Genomic DNA, 6,119 nt, shown 5'->3' with positions numbered 1-6,119 from the left:
ACCGTGGGCCCAGAGGCCTCTGTCTGCACCTGAGAAAGGGCACCTGCAACCCCGGGAGACAGGATGAACAGGCAGGAACAGCTCAAGCAAGCGCTTCAACTACTCCACCGCCTCCCTGGGCTTCTGCTTGTGATCTCCAGGATCCAGCAGCTGCAAACACACATGCTCACAAGCTCTTGCTCCCGTTACAGTCTCAGATCTGGGAGAGAAGCACACAAAAAGAAACAAACAACTCAGAACTTGACCATGGAAAAAAGGAAGGCAGACTAGCAGGAAATTAGGTTTGCTTTCCAATGCAGAGTCCTACACCTCAGGAGGAATAATTCCACATACCAATATAGGCTGGAGGACTGCTGGCTGGGAAGCAACAGTTCAGGAAACAGCCTGGGTGTTCTGGTGGACACCGAGTTAGCCAGCATGTGCCCTTGTGGAATAGAAGACTAATGGTTTCCTGGTTTTCCTCCATTAGAAGGAGTTTTGCCAGCTTGTCAAAGGGGTAATCCTTCCCCTCTACTCAGCACTGGTGAAGCCACAACTGGAGTACTGGCTCCAGTTCTAGGCTCCCCACTGCAAGAGAGACATGGACATACTGGGGAGGATCCGGCAAAGGGCCACGAAGATGATGAAAGGGACTGGAGTATCTCCTATGAAAGAAGGCTGAGAGAGCTGGGACTGTTTACTCTCAAGAAGAGAAGGCTCAGGGAGGATCTCATCAATGTCTAGAAGTATCTGATGGGATGGTGCAAAGGCAATAGGACCAGGCTCTTTTCAGTGGTGCCTAGTGACAGGTCAAGAGGCAATAGGCACAAACTGAAACACAGGAGGATCCATCTGAAAATCAGGAAACACTTTTTCACTCTGAGGATGACTGAGTACTGACACAGATTGCCCAGAGAGGTTGTGGAGTCTCCCTCCATGGGGATATTCAAAAGCGATCTGGACATGGGCCTGAGCCACCAGCTCTAGGTGGCCCTGCTTGAGCAGGCAGGCTGGTCCTTCCCGATGAGTTCCATAAACAGCTTTTTACAAGACTGTTGAGGAAAACTCACTTTCCTCTTTTGGCTTCAAGTTTCAACACCGGAACTTGAGAGACAAATACAGATAGTGATACAGAAGTAATATGGGTGGGTAAAAAAGCACACAAAAGACTCAAGAAAGCATGGTTGGTTGCTGTATTTATGGGGTCTGCTGTATTTATGGTGTGTGGTCCTCTGTTAGATCTTATGGTGTATTCTTCTTCCGTAAAGTTCAGACACAGGTACATTCTTATGCGATGAGGTTGCACAACTGCTTACACAAACTCAAAGCCTGGCTTTGGAAGGGTGAGAAATTCATTCCCATTTGGCTGGTTGACTTCCTGGAGCCTGAGAGGCCTACTGCTGGCCACAGCTTGTTGCTGGAGGCAGGGTTCCTGGAGACAGTGGAGGGAGGGAATTCAATTGGGAAATGATTCACAGAGGCTCTCCCTTTCCCACTCAGAGCCACCCAAAGGCCACTGCAGAAGGTTTGCAGGGGGTACATGGAAGTACATTGGCAGCACATGAGGTCAGGAGCAAAGACTAGAGGTCTTTCCCCCACTCAGAAAGCCAAGGATGCAAGAGTACTCCCAAAGCATTTCCAGACCCCAAAGCTGTCTGTTCAAAGCTCTGGCTGGCCATCAGGCCTGATGTTGTCCTTTCAGCTGGACATGTACCCTTGCACAGACCTATTGTCTTAATGTAGAATGCTTTAAATTTGCTCAAGCACGATTCCCACTTCACAAACCCATACTGACTGTCAGTGAGGCAAAAGCCCCAGGCACCGGAGCAGAGATTTTCCTGCTGCCCCCGGTGAAGACCATGGGGACACAGGTTGTCCCCCTGCAGCCCATGGAGGACCACGGTGGAGCAGATGTCCACCCTGCAGCCTCTGGAGGACCCCACGCCAGAGCAAGTGGATGTGTCCTGAACGAAGCTGTGACCCCATGGAGAGCTCACGCTGGAGCAGGCTCCTGGCAGGAACCACGGTCCTGTGGAGAGGAGCCCACGCTGGAGCTGGTTTTCTGGAAGGACCTGTGCCCCACAGAGGACCCACGCCAGAGCACTCTGTTCCTGAAGAACTGCACCCCATGGAGAAGACCCATGCTGGAGGAGTTTGTGAAGAACTGCAGCCCATGGGAGGGACCCACGTTGGAGAAGTTCCTGAAGAACTGTCTCCCATGGGAGGGACCCCACGCTGGAGCAGGGGAAGAGCATAATTAGGAAGGAGCAGCAGAGATAGCATGTAATGAGCTGACCACAACTCCCATTCCCCATCCCCCTGCACCTCTCAGGGGGAGGAGGTAGAGAATTTGGGAATGAAGTTGAGCCCAGGAAGAAGGGAGGGGTGGGGGGAAGGTGTTTTAAGATTTGTTTTAATTTCTCATTATCCTACTCTAACCTTTGTTTGGCAATAAATTAAATTAATTTCCCAAAGGCGAGTCTGTTTTGCCTGTGACTGTAATTGTTGAGTGATCCCTCTGTCCTTATCTCAACCCACAAGCCTTTTGTCATGTTTTCTCCCCTGTCCAGTTGAAGAAGGGGGGGTGATAGAGAAGCTTGGTAGGCACCTGGCATCCAGCCAAGATCAACCCACCACAGCACACTGCAGCACCTGTAAAGGATAAGAATGCGTACAGCTTCCATTCAGCAGGCAAGGGCTATAGCTAGTGTTACCAAGTGTATTAATTCAGGGTTGGACACAAAACTGGTTATGTGAGATGTAGGCTAGTGCTGTAAAATGGAAAGCATCTGTAGCTCCTGATGCATCTCCCTGGTACTGCGGAAGCTCTATACCCTAAGTAGCCACCCACCACAATGTGACCCATGCTGATCTGCCCTCTCTCTTCTTTCAACAGCCTGGCTCCATCCACAACAGTACTCCTGTAAGCTACTGCACAGCATCCCCATGATCCCATAGCTCTGCAACCAGGCCATGAAGGACAATGCTTTCAAGCGCATCATCCAGATCGTTTATGAAGATGTGGAACAGCATGGGGCCCATTATCAATCCCTGGAGGACCCCACTTGTGACGGGCTGCCTGCCTGACTAAAACCATTGATCGCCACTCACATTGATCACTCACAAAACTGCGGCCTGTTAGCCAGTTTCCTACTCATCTTGCAGACCACCCATCCAATCTGTATCTTGCCAGTTTGTCCAGGAGAACGCTGTAGGAAATGGAGTCAAACACTTTGCTGAAGTCCAGGTAAATATCCTCTGCTTCTGTCCCCATGTCATTTTGTTGTAGAAGGTGATCAGGGTAGTCTGGCATGATTTGCCCTTGGTAAATCTGTGCTGGCTTTTCCCAGTCACCTGCTTCATTTGGGTAATAGTAGTTACCAGGAGAACTCGTTCTGTTACTTCGCCAGGGATTGAAGTAAGACTAATGGGCCTGTTGTTTCCTGGGTCCTTTTCTGGGCCCTTCTTGTAGTTGGGTATGACATTTGCCCTCTTCCAGTCATCAGGGATATCCCCTGACCTCCACAACGTTTCAAATATGATGGACGGTGGCCTTGCAACAATGTCAGCCACTTCTCTTAACACCCCGGGGGTGGATTCCAACCAGGCCCATAGATTTATGTGGGTTGAGCCCTTGCAAGATGACGCAGACCAGCCCTTCCTCCACTACTGGTGGGCCGACCCATGTGGTGTTGTACATACTTGATCCTGTGATCTGGGGCGCAGCTACGCCGGTGGAGACGGAGACAAAGAAGGTATTGTGAACCTCTGCCTTGTCAGTATTATTAGTAACTAGTTTCCCTGCCCTGATTAGCAATGGGCCTATGTCTTCCCTGTGCTTCTTACTGCTCATATATCTGAAGTATCCTTCCTTGTTGTCCTTGACATCTGTGACCAATTTCAGTCCCAGCTGAGCCTTAGCCTTCCTAACTGCATCTCTTCATGCCCTAGCAAAGTTCTCGTAGTCCTTGATGGCTATTTGGCTGCCTTTCCATAGCTGGTATGCTGCTTTTTTGCTTTTAAGCACACCCAAAAGCTCACTGTTAAGCCAGGGTGGTCTCCTGCTCTGCCTTCTTCCTTTCCCTTTGTAGGGGATGGACTGTTCTTGTGCTTCTAGGAGGCTGTTCTGGAATAACTCCCAGCACTCACAAGCTCCTTTGCCTTCCATGGATGCTTCCCATGGAAGCTGTCGCAGCTGGGCTCTGAGCATACTGAACTCGTCTCTTCTAAAATCCAGGGTCTTTGTCCTATTACTGGTCTTCAGTGTGCTCAGCAGGATCTTAAACTCCACAATGTTGTGATCGCTGTGTCAACTACGTCTTGTTGGGGTGTGAACAGTAAATCTAGCAATGTGCTGTTCCTAGTCAGCATGTCCAGCAGCTGTAGCAGAAAGCAGTCCTCAATGCATTCCAGGAACCTGGTGGATGACCTGCGCACTGCTATGTTGTTTTCCCAACAAATGTCCAGGTAACTCAAGTCACTCATGAGGATCAGGTTCTGTTGGCCCAAGACTTCCCTGATCAGCCAAACTAAGGTTTCGCAGCCTCGTCATCCTGACTGGGACATCGGTAACAGATAGCTAACATAAGATGCCCCTTGGTGACCATCCTTCTAATCTCCATCCAAAAGCATTTGGTAGAACTTTTGTGGTCTCCATAGCTCACCTCCATACACTCAAACTTCTCTTTTACACAACATGCAACTCCACTTCCTCTTCTTCCCTTTCCATCTTTCCAAGAGAGTTTGTAGCCATCCATTGTGCTCTTCCAGTCATGTGAGACTTCCTACCAAGTTTCTGTGATTCTTATGACATCATAACTCTCAGACTTGGCTCAAGTTCCCTCTGTTTGTTGCCCAGACGTGTGCATTGGTATACATGCACTAGTGGTGGCTGGACTTAGGGTTCCTGACTTCGTAACGGGTTGGGGGGCATTCCTCACTACTCTGGTAGGTGTGCTTATCCATCCTGCTTGTTTTGCGTTACCTCATGGAAAAGAAGTAGGGGATAGGAGTCTGCGCTTTTTACCAGTGGTGGCAGTCCCTCTAAGCCATCCTGGATCTTGGCTCCTGACAAGCAGCAAACTTCTCTTGACTGTGTATCAGGCCAACAGACAGATATCTCAGTGCCTCTCAGCAGAGAGTTACCCACTACCAGGACTTGCCGCTTCCTTTACTAATTTTAGTACATGCTGCTGGTGCCGTTTCTCCCTGTGAATCTTGGTCATTGATTTTGTCCTCTGCCACGGCTTCATATCTGTTGCTGGTTGGTACTTTGGAGGAAAGGGACTAAGTGATATCCTGTTCCAATGGGTCATCAGAGATCACAGCACCTGCTTCTCCATGGTGCTGCCTGTTTGATGTTGAAGCTCCTAGTCTGCCAGTCCTTGGAGGTCAGTGCCCTGGGGCTCTAGTATTTCTTCTTCCAGAGTCTCAAATAATACGCTATTTCTTGTTCACCTGCAATGATACAGTGCAGACTGCTAACTTCCTTCCGCAGCTCCTCCACCCGCTGCCTGAGGGACTCCACCAGAGCACACCTGCGCAAGCTCCTGTTGGATCATAAATGGCCTCAGCCCTTCAACCACACTTCCCTTCGCTGCCTTTTACCGCAAGCATGCCAAAGGTCTGTTTCCTGCACCTGCCATTGCATGACGCCCACCTCTGGTTAGCGGCTGCTACAAAGAAATGCTGAGAAGTCTGTATTCTCTATCAGTCGGGTTTTGGTCAACTCTGCTGCAGAGCTGCTCCAGGGTGAGCCTAGCGCCACAGTAATACACTGCTTCATCCCCTTGCTTTGCTGCCTGGATCTGCAGTGTGAATCTGTTCTGGGAGCTCTCCACTGTTCCCTTCAAGCGATCCTGGAAACCTTCTCCATAGGCATCACCCTCCCGGAAAATCCAGTCCAGAGAGCCACGTGGCCCGTCGGTACCAGAACATGTAGTACCTCCTCATACTGTCTCGACTCATGCTGCACTGGAAGGTGACGCCATCTCCCTCTCACACGGCCAGTTCCCTGATGTGTTGCTCCAAGGCCACCTGGCCAGTGACTGCTGCAGAGAGCAAAAACAAGCCATGATCACTCCGAGATTCAGCAAAAGTCAGGGCAATGCTGGTGGGGGCATTGTGATGGCACTGGACCA

Source organism: Pygoscelis adeliae, unplaced genomic scaffold (genome assembly GCF_000699105.1).
Source record: "Pygoscelis adeliae isolate BGI_AS28 unplaced genomic scaffold, ASM69910v1 Scaffold926, whole genome shotgun sequence".
Classification (NCBI taxonomy): Eukaryota; Metazoa; Chordata; class Aves; order Sphenisciformes; family Spheniscidae; genus Pygoscelis; species Pygoscelis adeliae.
This window is presented reverse-complemented; position numbering follows the sequence as displayed.